This window comes from Tachypleus tridentatus, chromosome 12 (genome assembly GCF_004210375.1).
Source record: "Tachypleus tridentatus isolate NWPU-2018 chromosome 12, ASM421037v1, whole genome shotgun sequence".
In the NCBI taxonomy this organism is placed as follows: domain Eukaryota; kingdom Metazoa; phylum Arthropoda; class Merostomata; order Xiphosura; family Limulidae; genus Tachypleus; species Tachypleus tridentatus.
The window spans coordinates 126,019,660-126,033,298 of NC_134836.1; the positions used below are offsets into that span (position 1 = coordinate 126,019,660).

General features: G+C 34.1%; 1 long non-coding RNA gene across 1 annotated transcript; it reads right to left on the reverse strand.

Annotated features, from left to right (window-relative positions):
• Window positions 1-27: 27 nt before the first annotated feature.
• LOC143234623 (uncharacterized) lies at window positions 28-9,661 on the reverse strand. Its single transcript, XR_013018740.1, has 3 exons — window positions 9,504-9,661; window positions 4,602-4,724; window positions 28-42 (listed from the first exon to the last, which is right to left on the reverse strand). It is a non-coding gene; the product is annotated as an uncharacterized LOC143234623 (long non-coding RNA).
• Between the last annotated feature and the right edge of the window lie 3,978 nt (window positions 9,662-13,639).

The window sequence follows — 13,639 nt, forward strand, 5'->3', positions numbered from 1 at the left end:
GCCATATTTGGAAAATAAGTCTCGCAGGTCTTCCTCTGTTGTCTGTAACAAAAATCACAGAAAGATTTTTCAAAAACAACAAATTTGTATATGAAGCATCTTCTACACAACAAGATATAAATTCCAAACTTACTGTTACTGATGCATTTCTCACGAAATGGAGAACTTTCAGAAAAATAACAAATATTCATAATGGATAAAACCTTGAATCCTAAGAATAATCACAGTTTAATGACTATGAACTTTCAAACATTGGAACCAGTAAATGAAAAAGGAAATGTTTAATGATTATGAGCTTTCAAACATTGGAACCAGTAAATGAAAAAGGAAATGTTTAATGATTATGAGCTTTCAAACATTGGAACCAGTAGATTAGAAAGGAAATGTTTAATGGCTATAAACTTTCAAACATTGGAACCAGTAGATGAGAAAGGAAATGTTTAATGACTATAAACTTTCAAACATTGGAACCAGTAGATGAGAAAGGAAATGTTTAATGACTATGAACTTTCAAACATTGGAACCAGTAGATTAGAATGAAAATGTTTAATGACTATAAACTTTCAAACACTGGAACCAGTAGATTAGAAAGGAAATGTTTAATGACTATGAACTTTCAAACATTGGAACCAGTAGATTAGAAAGGAAATGTTTAATGACTATAAACTTTCAAACATTAGAACCAGTAGATTAGAATGAAAATGTTTAATGACTATAAACTTTCAAACATTGGAACCAGTAGATGAGAAAGGAAATGTTTAATGACTATAAACTTTCAAACATTGGAACCAGTAGATTAGAAAGGAAATGTTTAATGACTATGAACTTTCAAACATTGGAACCAGTAGATTAGAATGAAAATGTTTAATGACTATGAACTTTCAAACATTGGAACCAGTAGATTAGAATGAAAATGTTTAATGACTATGAACTTTCAAACATTGGAACCAGTAGATTAGAAAGGAAATGTTTAATGACTATGAACTTTCAAACATTGGAACCAGTAGATTAGAAAGGAAATGTTTAATGACTATGAACTTTCAAACATTGGAACCAGTAGATTAGAAAGGAAATGTTTAATGACTATGAACTTTCAAACATTGGAACCAGTAGATTAGAATGAAAATGTTTAATGACTATAAACTTTCAAACATTAGAACCAGTAGATGAGAAAGGAAATGTTTAATGACTATGAACTTTCAAACATTGGAACCAGTAGATGAGAAAGGAAATGTTTAATGACTATAAACTTTCAAACATTGGAACCAGTAGATGAGAAAGGAAATGTTTAATGACTATGAACTTTCAAACATTGGAACCAGTAGATTAGAATGAAAATGTTTAATGACTATGAACTTTCAAACATTGGAACCAGTAGATTAGAATGAAAATGTTTAATGACTATAAACTTTCAAACACTGGAACCAGTAGATTAGAAAGGAAATGTTTAATGACTATGAACTTTCAAACATTGGAACCAGTAGATTAGAAAGGAAATGTTTAATGACTATGAACTTTCAAACATTGGAACCAGTAGATTAGAAAGGAAATGTTTAATGACTATGAACTTTCAAACATTGGAACCAGTAGATTAGAATGAAAATGTTTAATGACTATAAACTTTCAAACATTAGAACCAATAGATGAGAAAGGAAATGTTTAATGACTATGAACTTTCAAACATTGGAACCAGTAGATGAGAAAGGAAATGTTTAATGACTATAAACTTTCAAACATTGGAACCAGTAGATGAGAAAGGAAATGTTTAATGACTATGAACTTTCAAACATTGGAACCAGTAGATTAGAAAGGAAATGTTTAATGACTATGAACTTTCAGTTTGTGACCAGTAGATGAGAAAGGAAATGTTTAATGACTATTTAATTCCAAACTTTGAAGCTGGTTAGTTTTGTTATCAATTTTCTTGGACCTTTTCCAATAGAAAAAGGGCTCAAACCACTCCATATGCAGTTCATCAATTTGTTTTTATGTATAAAGGAAGGAATGATAGTCTGTATATACAAATTTCCTAGATACTGTTTTCTACCCAGTAGTAACTCTTCTTTAGAAGATATTAATAAAATAAACAATTATTCACATAAAACATTTTCATTACTGCTAAAAACTAAGGTATAAAACAATCTCTCTTACTACAGTCCTTCACATGTTCAATGAGAATATATTTCTCTAACTAGTTTATCTGAATTTTTAATCTATTAATAATTAACCAGACAACATAGGTAAATATTAACTTGAATTTCACTGGTTACAGCTTTAGTAACTGAGATTTATACTGGTTTCTAAGCCTGTCAAAGAACATGTGGAATAGTACGTGCAGTATCTTGGAATTCTCTTAAAATTTTGATGGACATACAAAACCTGAAATATTACATATAAACCAAATTTATGATTACCTGTTTTATGATACAACCCTGATAAGTATTACAATTACCTAGATATGAACTACTGCTTTAGTTATTACTGTTCGGCTCTGTGTTTTCTGGTAAAGAATTCCCACATAGGATCACACATAAAAACACCTAAAACTTGAGTGCTTTTAAATATCTGACTACTTTTCTATGTATTCACTAATCACCACCCTTTCTTTGAAAGTGTTCTATTTTTTATAGTTTACATGCATTAATGTATTCATACATGAAAAATGACAAAACATTTATTTGTAAACATAATAGGGAACTTTTTGAATTAATTTTTAACAAGAACAGTTGTAACTGTAAAGTGTATGCTATACATTATATTATAAGGCTTGTTTAACTGCCCAATGTTAAATTCTGAGTAACTTGTTACAATGCGAAATAGGTACATGTTCAACTGCTAAAAGATCTTGTGGACTGACTGCTAGGCTTGTCAACCAGGTTTATATCCACAAAATCACTAATACCTCTGGCTAGTCGACCAGGTTTATATACACAAAATCACTAATACCTCTGGCTAGTCGACCAGGTTTATATCCACAAAATCACTAATACCTCTGACTAGTCGACCAGGTTTATATCCACAAAATCCCTAATACCTCTGGCTAGTCGATCAGGTTTATATCCACAAAATCACTAATACCTCTGGCTAGTCGACCAGGTTTATATACACAAAATCACTAATACCTCTGGCTAGTTGACCAGGTTTATATCCACAAAATCACTAATACCTCTGGCTAGTCGACCAGGTTTATATCCACAAAATCACTAATACCTCTGGCTAGTCGACCAGGTTTATATACACAAAATCACTAATACCTCTGGCTAGTCGACCAGGTTTATATACACAAAATCACTAATACCTCTGGTTAGTCGACCACGCTTTATATACATAAAATCACTAATACCTCTGACTAGTCGACCAGGTTTATATACACAAAATCACTAATACCTCTGGCTAGTTGACCAGGTTTATATCCACAAAATCACTAATACCTCTGGCTAGTTGACCAGGTTTATATCCACAAAATCACTAATACCTCTGGCTAGTCGACCAGGTTTATATCCACAAAATCACTAATACCTCTGGCTAGTCGACCAGGTTTATATCCACAAAATCACTAATACCTCTGGCTAGTCGACCAGGTTTATATACACAAAATCACTATTACCTCTGGCTAGTCGACCAGGTTTATATACACAAAATCACTAATACCTCTGGCTAGTCGACCACGTTTATATACATAAAATCACTAATACCTCTGACTAGTCGACCAGGTTTATATACACAAAATCACTAATACCTCTGGCTAGTCCACCAGGTTTATATACACAAAATCACTAATACCTCTGGCTAGTCGACCAGGTTTATATCCACAAAATCACTAATACCTCTGACTAGTCGACCAGGTTTATATCCACAAAATCCCTAATACCTCTGGCTAGTCGATCAGGTTTATATCCACAAAATCACTAATACCTCTGGCTAGTCGACCAGGTTTATATACACAAAATCACTAATACCTCTGGCTAGTTGACCAGGTTTATATCCACAAAATCACTAATACCTCTGGCTATTCGACCAGGTTTATATCCACAAAATCACTAATACCTCTGGCTAGTCGACCAGGTTTATATACACAAAATCACTAATACCTCTGGTTAGTCGACCACGTTTATATACATAAAATCACTAATACCTCTGACTAGTCGACCAGGTTTATATACACAAAATCACTAATACCTCTGGCTAGTTGACCAGGTTTATATCCACAAAATCACTAATACCTCTGGCTAGTCGACCAGGTTTATATCCACAAAATCACTAATACCTCTGGCTAGTCGACCAGGTTTATATCCACAAAATCACTAATACCTCTGGCTAGTCGACCAGGTTTATATACACAAAATCACTATTACCTCTGGCTAGTCGACCAGGTTTATATACACAAAATCACTAATACCTCTGGCTAGTCGACCACGTTTATATACATAAAATCACTAATACCTCTGACTAGTCGACCAGGTTTATATACACAAAATCACTAATACCTCTGGCTAGTCCACCAGGTTTATATACACAAAATCACTAATACCTCTGGCTAGTCGACCAGGTTTATATACACAAAATCACTAATACCTCTAAACAATTGAAACTTCACTTACATTTTGTGATATTCCTCCAACAAATATCCTGTTAGGAATAAGAGTTCCCACCATAGGAATTGCTACACCAGGGTCACAAGCAGTGATGGAAGACAGAGAGGGATCACTGTTGTAGTTCAGAGACTAAAATAAGAAACACCACAATTTTTTAAATCAGGACAATAAAATATATTAATGTATCAAACTAACTTTTCTAACTATGAGCCACATCTCATTGACTTCCATTTCCAACCATCAAATGGTTTTACTTCTACTATAACCATCTCCTCAGAAAGTAAGGTACAAATTGTTTCTCTGCTTTCATCTGTGTTATACTTTGACATCAAACTGCCACTTATTATATAAGGCATGGATTCTTTAAACCGTGATACGCATACAAACTGGCTCTACGTGGAGCTAATATTGGTGGTACATGACATAATATAAAAAAAAGAAAAATCTGAAAATTTGTAATGAGCCCTTTAAAAATAAAACATGGATCAAACCCTAATTAGCTAGTTTAATAGTAAAATACTAATAACATTAAACCATGATAAATGTACTTTTGATTAGTCTTAATTTGAAAGACTGATAAAACTGTAACAACATTACTATACTAGAGTAGCCTCATGAACAGTGAAGAGACCTAGCCTCAGCCCTACCACATATCATGCTATCGGTTGCTAATTTCCTACAGCACGAACTTGCTCTTTCACGATTAAAAAATTGAAAATGTTTTTCACATGAAGGGTTACAGTATTTGTATACCATAAATCAATTGTTCACTTAATTTTAAATTCTCTAAACCGACAATCATCATAACCATATTGCCAGTCCTAACACAATCATCATAACAACATAACTTATGGACAACAGATGTCCATTCGACCCTTCAAGGCTGTCCTCACACAGCCACTAGTTTTCATGAAATGTAACACTACTGAAATATAATTTATGCACTATGGTATTCAAAGCTCTGAAAATGTACATTTCTCTGAGAATTCTCATCAACCTCTGATAAAGTCAAAATTTCCAATTATTTATTACAATGAACCAAAGTAACACTCAGTCATGAAAATAAAACATACAGCAACATGCACACATAAGTGTGGTCAGTTATTATAGAATGACCTTATCTGCCTTCTCACCCAATGTGTTTCAAAAAGTAGCAGAAAAGTGTTTGTTAGGCTATTAATGACTTGTAGTATTTCTGTTTCCAAAGTATCCCTCTCTCTTTCCACAAACCATCTTGTAACATATTACGTGTTTTGTAGATTTCCGTCATGCAGAATGGGAATTAGGGTAGTGTTTCAGCTGTACGAGCGTATTATCAATAACCCAGATTTGGTTCCACAGTGGAACACGAGAAGGAAACTTATTAAAAAATGTATCAAACATTCACTTCTGAGATCAACATTCATTAGTGAATACTCTTCATCTATATTCAGTTTTCAATGTGCTTCCAATAGTGTTCTCTTTCATATCACACATATACCTATTTATAGAATAACTCATAACATACATGAGTAGTGTCTGATGGAAGCAGTGGAAAACACTGGGAACTAACTGTAACACGCAGGAGTAGTGTGTGGAAAAGCTGACTATATAAATGACAGTCACTTTTAAATCTGACATGCCTCAAATTCCCAACAACACTGCATCAGCTTACACAACAGGTTGGTTTCAATAAGTTTGATGTGGAGGTGTTACTAAATTAACACGGGAAGTGTTAACACCTCACAGAGCTGGGTGATACTGCTGAAGAGATCCCACTAGAAGGTTCTTGCATCCAAAGTGCTCTCAGACCTCTTTAAGAAGATCAAAGAAGCAACAGAAGCTAATATAGAGAGCAGCAGTACAGAGACAAGTGAGATGCAGGTCTTGATACCAAGAGATTTACCATTAAAAAAAGAAAAATCAAGACAACTCACTAACACTTCTTTCACTGATAGCTACACCTATATCTCAGGAAAAAGTGGATAGTCCCACTCCTCTCTTCAGTAACTCAACCCCCCCTCCTACATGCAGTCAGCTTCAAGACTATCACTGATGTATATTATGTATAAATTATATTTGTAAAGCATTGTTATTAAATAAATTTTCTAGCAATGTATTTTTTCAGATGATACTGTACATTAATGCATCTTATAAGATATTACTATAAAAATAATAAGTAAAATTACATAAAGTAGTTTATTACAGAAATACTTTTGCCATCAGAGCACATCTCTTGGATATTAGATGCAAGTCTGTGGGTTAGCAGGCCTTGTTCTTTGTTGTGGCCTTCAGAACATACCAATAAAGTGCTTTATGCAGTTTCTGGTAATTTTTCCTACATGTGGTTCATGGAATTTGCATACAGGAAATATATCACAAGCGGCATTGTTGGATTACGTGTCCTATCAGCTGTTTATGATGGGTTGTCATGTTACGTGTCCCACCAACTGTTTATGGACACACATTATTAAAAGTAAATCAAGAATTTTATACAATTCTATGTAATCAATTCAGAAGGTAGAAAATTCATTCATCTTAAAAGATAATACTGATTCATACATACCATATTTTGAAGATACTTTAGTCACAGTATATCAAAATAAAATAAACAATATTCAAGTGGTTCTCTCTGCTTATGACATGTGAAAGTCTACATAAAACATTACAACATCCTTAAAGAAATTCAAACAACACAAAAAATATTGTGTGAGAAAAAAAATCAGACAATGAACAAGAAATCTTTTGTGTCTGTCTGTCTTTGACAAACATTTCCTATGACATGAATGAAACAGGTTTTGTAAAGTGAAGTCTGGCTCAGAGTGAACACTTCCTGTGATATGGATGAAACAGGTTTTGTAAAATGAAGCCTGGCTCAGAGTGAACACTTCCTGTGATATGGATGAAACAGGGTTTGTAAAGTCTGGCTCAGGGTGAACACGTCCTGTGATATGGATGAAACAGGTTTTGTAAAGTCTGGCTCAGAGTGAACACTTCCTGTGATATGGATGAAACAGGTTTTGTAAAGTCTGGCTCAGAGTGAACACTTCCTGTGATATGGATGAAACAGGTTTTGTAAAGTCTGGCTCAGAGTGAACACGTCCTGTGATATGGATGAAACAGGTTTTGTAAAGTGAAGTCTGGCTCAGAGTGAACACTTTCTGTGATATGGATGAAACAGGGTTTGTAAAGTCTGGCTCAGAGTGAACACGTCCTGTGATATGGATGAAACAGGTTTTGTAAAGTCTGGCTCAGGGTGAACACGTCCTGTGATATGGATGAAACAGGTTTTGTAAAGTCTGGCTCAGAGTGAACACTTCCTGTGATATGGATGAAACAGGTTTTGTAAAGTCTGGCTCAGAGTGAACATTTCCTGTGATATGGATGAAACAGGTTTTGTAAAGTCTGGCTCAGGGTGATTGTTTTCTTTATTTCTCTGGCACATTCTGTTCAGTATACCAACAGAAAGGTGTTTCCACATCTTTTGGTTGTTGTTGTTTTTCAAGGATAGATAACTGGCCTTCTATATATACCCAAATCTTTTCTCCCTTAAATGGCAATACTCTGTGTTAATGCCACAAGGATGTTCTGATTTATGTACTTCCTCAACATTCTGTGTTGATGCCACAAGGATGTTCTGATTTATGTACTTCCTCAACATTCTGTGTTGATGCCACAAGGGTGTTCTGATTTATGTACTTCCTCAACATTCTGTGTTAATGTCACAAGGATGTTCTGATTTATGTACTTCCTCAACATTCTGTGTTAATGTCACAAGGATGTTCTGATTTATGTACTTCCTCAATATTCTGTGTTGATGTCACAAGGATGTTCTGATTTATATACTTCCTCAACATTCTGTGTTGATGCCACAAGGGTGTTCCGATTTATGTACTTCCTCAACATTCTGTGTTGATGCCACAAGGGTGTTCCGATTTATGTACTTCCTCAACATTCTGTGTTGATGCCACAAGGGTGTTCCGATTTATGTACTTCCTCAACATTCTGTGTTGATGCCACAAGGATGTTCTGATTTATGTACTTCCTCAACATTCTGTGTTGATGCCACAAGGGTGTTCTGATTTATATACTTCCTCAACATTCTGTGTTGATGCCACAAGGGTGTTCCGATTTATATACTTCCTCAACATTCTGTGTTGATACCACAAGGGTGTTCCGATTTATGTACTTCCTCAACATTCTGTGTTGATGCCACAAGGATGTTCTGATTTATGTGCTTCCTCAATACTCTGTGTTGATGCCACAAGGGTGTTCTGATTTATGTACTTCCTCAACATTCTGTGTTGATGCCACAAGGATGTTCTGATTAATGTACTTCCTCAACATTCTGTGTTGATGCCACAAGGATGTTCTGATTAATGTACTTCCTATTACTGGACACAACCCAGACATTTACCACTGAAGGCACCAGTGAAGTGTAAAATGTTTTTTTTTTCAAGGATTTACTGCATCGCCTATCACACTCATTTAGTCCGTCAGGTCAACATCTCACATGAATCTGTTATTAAATGTAATAGTTTGATGAAAAGGAACATCAGCCTCGATATCACCTTATCCAACTTATGTTTCAAAGTTGACATCTCATTTGTCAAGACCTGTGTGAAAATCATTTAAAATCATTAACTTTCTTGTGTAGACAGCAATTTCACACCCAAATAAAATTTCTTGTTTATCTTTTAAACATTGTAGCATGACTTGGTACATGTAGAGCAAGTTATGCTCTCCATAAGACTTACAAGTAAACAGCACCAGATATGATACCGTACTTTTAAAATTTCCAGCACAATATCACAACTTGTGCTTCAAGAGGTTTTACTAACTCTGTCATGACTCATCTATAAGTGTCTTCTACTGTAGATGAGATAACATTTGTGGGAAAACCTCCATCTGAATTTGTCATTAACTCACCTCTATGCTGTTTTGGGCTATCAGTCCTACATTTCTGACAGGCAGGTGTCAGTGTAGTGTAAGTTGCATACACTGTCTGTTCCCTTGGTAACATGGAAGTAGAATATTCATAAAAGCAACTTGATTTTATGGACACAGTGTTCACTGAGAAATAAAACTGTCTGTTATTATAACACAAGATCATTTCAGCAATATGTATTTTAGAGGATTTTTTTCCTAGTTGTTCTTTATGGATTTCTTATCTCCTGCTTGTGCATTATGTTATGTAGGTGACCAAGCTGTTGGGAAATAATCTCATGAATAGGTCTAACTCTTAACTAGAATGATGAATTATGTCACCATTGATGACAGTCCCTAGGAGTCAGAATTGATTTCCTTGAGTAGAAATGTTTTCACAAGTTAATTATTCCTTGCCAAATTCACCACAACATCTCAAACTCTGTTATATGATCCTTCATGTGTAGAAATTCCTCCATCACGGCTGTTGAAAGTTTCTGGGCTAGATTCTTTATTGGTAGTCATGGTCAGTGACTGTCTGGTTAGTTTTCACTATCATCTACCTCAGCAATCCTTGGTAAACCATTTCTTCAATAAATTCTTTGAGCTTCTAAAGAAAAAATTACAAAAAACATTTGTACTTTGAGCTGTAAGCCATTTGTTAAACACAAGAGCCCAAATGGAATGTTATGACAGTTATCCAGTTAAATTGCAACACTCAAAATTTAGTGCAGAGATTTTCAAACTTTTATGTTTGAAGAAAAAATTTTTTTAATGGTAAACTACAATGGAATTATACGATGTATTACCATGTGTTTCTATAATTATGCAACACTTGAAGAAAGCACTGACTAATATTCAGTGGTACAGTGGAACATAATTTCCCAATTAAAATATCTATTTCTATGTCCCACAAATAAACATTCTATCACACAAGTAAGTGTCCAACTGAAAATCTTTAGATGGAAAACAAATGATTGGTAATATTTACAACAGTAATATTTATAAACACCTTCAGATTCACACAGATTGTTCTAAAAGCTTGTTGCTGTCACAATCCTTTGCAAAAGTGAACATCAGCCCATAAATGCATGGCACATCAGACAAGCAATGCTACCTGCAATACTTGAGAAATCCAAAAGGACAATAGCACCATGTTCTACATAATTTTATGAGATATGTGGTGTCCCACCGTTCCTGCACAAATACACACTGGAACAAATATTACCAAACAGTAATGAAAGGGTTACAAACAGATACAAGATAAGCAACTCTCTAATCCAGTGCAAAATGCCTGTCCATTGTCTACTGACCCATCAATGATAAAAGACCCAGAAACTGGATGTAATACAAAATAAAAACAGAATATAAAAATGTACACTCTTAGTATTATCAATATGTTTCGATTTTATACGAAAGATTAATTTCCATATTACTGCTAACAAGTAATTGTTAATGAATGTTACAATTTACTTTCACAGTTTTCTCATAACTTCTGAAAATAATAACCACTGTCGATGACGAATGTTGTGTTTGAAGTTGCTAAAATGACCTAAAATTTAAATTAGAAACGACTTCACCATGCCATGTGTTAACATAACTTATCAATCACCTTTACGAATTCTATGGTAAATAGGAAAAATTATACTACAGCTAATAGTAATATTATTTGTAATGGTAAACGGTGCAGATTGTACGTCGGGGAGACGTAAGTCTCCGCACCCTCAGTATTAATACAAATAGTATATTATTATTATATATAAGTTGTACTAATAATTCATTCTCAAGCCTGCTGGTATTGCTATTACAACTTTAATTAAAATAAAATACAGAACTACGTTTAGACATTCTTAGGTCATCTTCACGTTAAGTTGTAGCACTACTAGTACAAGTAATGTTGTAGGGTTAAAATAGTAGGTTTTCCTTTTTCTGTTGGTTTAAACTTGAATAACAAAACTTAAGGTTTTAAATAAAAGCTTCATTATATTTTGTACCTTGTAATATCTTACCATAACGAAAATAAATGATCTTCAATTTGTTTTCTACGATAATTACAAACCTAAACTATTAGTTCACCTATTGTACTCCAAACCCAAAATATCTATTATGCATGTTATAATTAATACAGTACCACTCTCGCATAACGCAAACAATAACGTCTGTATCGTGCTAAGCACGTGCTCAATTCTAAAACCTTTTATAATAATAATGTAAAATGTAAATATTACATTCGGGTTCAAAAATAAATGTTTGTTTGTTTGTTTTGAATTTCGCGCAAAGCTACACCAAAGATATCTGCACTAGCCGTCCATAATTTAGTGGTGTGAGACTAGAGGGAAAGCAGCTAGTCATCACCACCCACCGCCTACTCTTTGGCTACTCTTTTCCCAGTAAATAGTGGGATTGACTAAACTTTATAACGCCCCCAAGGCTGAAAGGGCGAGCATATTTGGTGGGACGGGAAAAATAAATGAAAACAATTATCTGTAAATATATTATTTTATTTAAATTAAAAATATTGCAAGATATCTTATAAATGTCTTTTTTTTTGACAAACAAATGTTATTAAAATGTAATGATATTATTGTTAAGGTTTGAAACATAAAATGTATTTTATATAAGTGACGATAATAAAAGTATAATAATAAACAATATATAAAAATAAGAAGTAATGGCATTCGATATACAAATTAGCATAACCAACTGTGTTAATGAAAACAACGATAAATAAACAATACAGCAACCTTACTTAAAAACTACACAAACACCAGCTGTTGTCTTAAATCATCATCTTAGAAGTAAATAAATAGTAATCTTGCTCCGTTTCGCACGTCTCTTGAATTTTCTAGATTTCCACCTTCCTGTAAGGAATTGTAGACTTGTGAACGGAATATAACGCCCTCTTTAAGATTTTGTTTGTTGAATTTCATGAAAAGGCACATGAGGGATATCTGATCTAGTGGTCCCTAATTTGAATATGATAATAATAGAATTAACTGTCACATTATAAAATTGCTATAGATAAAATGTCGAACATACTTGGTGACAGGTATCAGTTGTCAGTTTAGCACCCTAACCACAGTCCTTAATGGATCAGCTCGTGAATGGTGTGGGTGTTGCTCATTCTTCTTGCAGGAAATTCCCTGGATACCGCTGATCCTCTCCTGAGACTGAATGAGGTAATTGGTGGTCACTAGTCGTTACTGATTGCTTCATCAAGTAAATTAAGGTATTAGCACATTTCACTACAATTGCTGGAAGAATTTTTTAGCGCAATTTGATGGCATTTACTAAACCCAATGAACTAACTTCAGCAATCAACTATTCTTTAAGTTGTGTAAACTGTTGGGTTTGGTGAAAAAAATGTTATTTTATCTTGCTGCTTCTAATATGACATGATTTAATAATAAAATCTATAGAAACTGTTAGTCAGATTCTTTGGTGTGTTTACTAGCTCTGAGAGAACTGATGACGTTTGTTGTACTTCATACTACTTCATGCATCTTGGTTGATCTTTGAGTTGAGTTGTATTACTAGCATCTGAGGATGTGGCTGATGACATTTGTTGTACTTTATGCTACTTCATGCATCTTTGGTTGATGTGTTTACTAATCTTTGAGAACTAGATGACATTTGTTGTACTTCATACTACTTCATGCATCTTTGGTTGGTGTGTTTACTAGCTCTGAGAGAACTGATGACATTTTTGTACTTCATACTACGTCATGCATCTTTGGTTGGTGTGTTACAAGCTCTGAGAGAACTGATGACATTTGTTGTACTTTATACTACTTCATGCATCTTTGGTTGATGTGTTACAAGCTCTGAGAGAACTGATGATATTTGTTGTACTTTATACTACTTCATGCATCTTTGGTTGGTGTGTTACAAGCTCTGAGAGAACTGATGACATTTGTTGTACTTTATACTACTTCATGCATCTTTGGTTGGTGTGTTACTAGCTCTATAGAGAGGACTGATGACATTTGTTGTACTTCATACTACTTCATGCATCTTTGGGTTGGTGTGTTACTAGCTCTGAGAGATGACATGATGTACATTTGTTGTACTTCATACTACTTCATGCATCTTTGGTTGTGTGTTACTAACTCTGAGAGAACTGATGACATTTGTTGTAC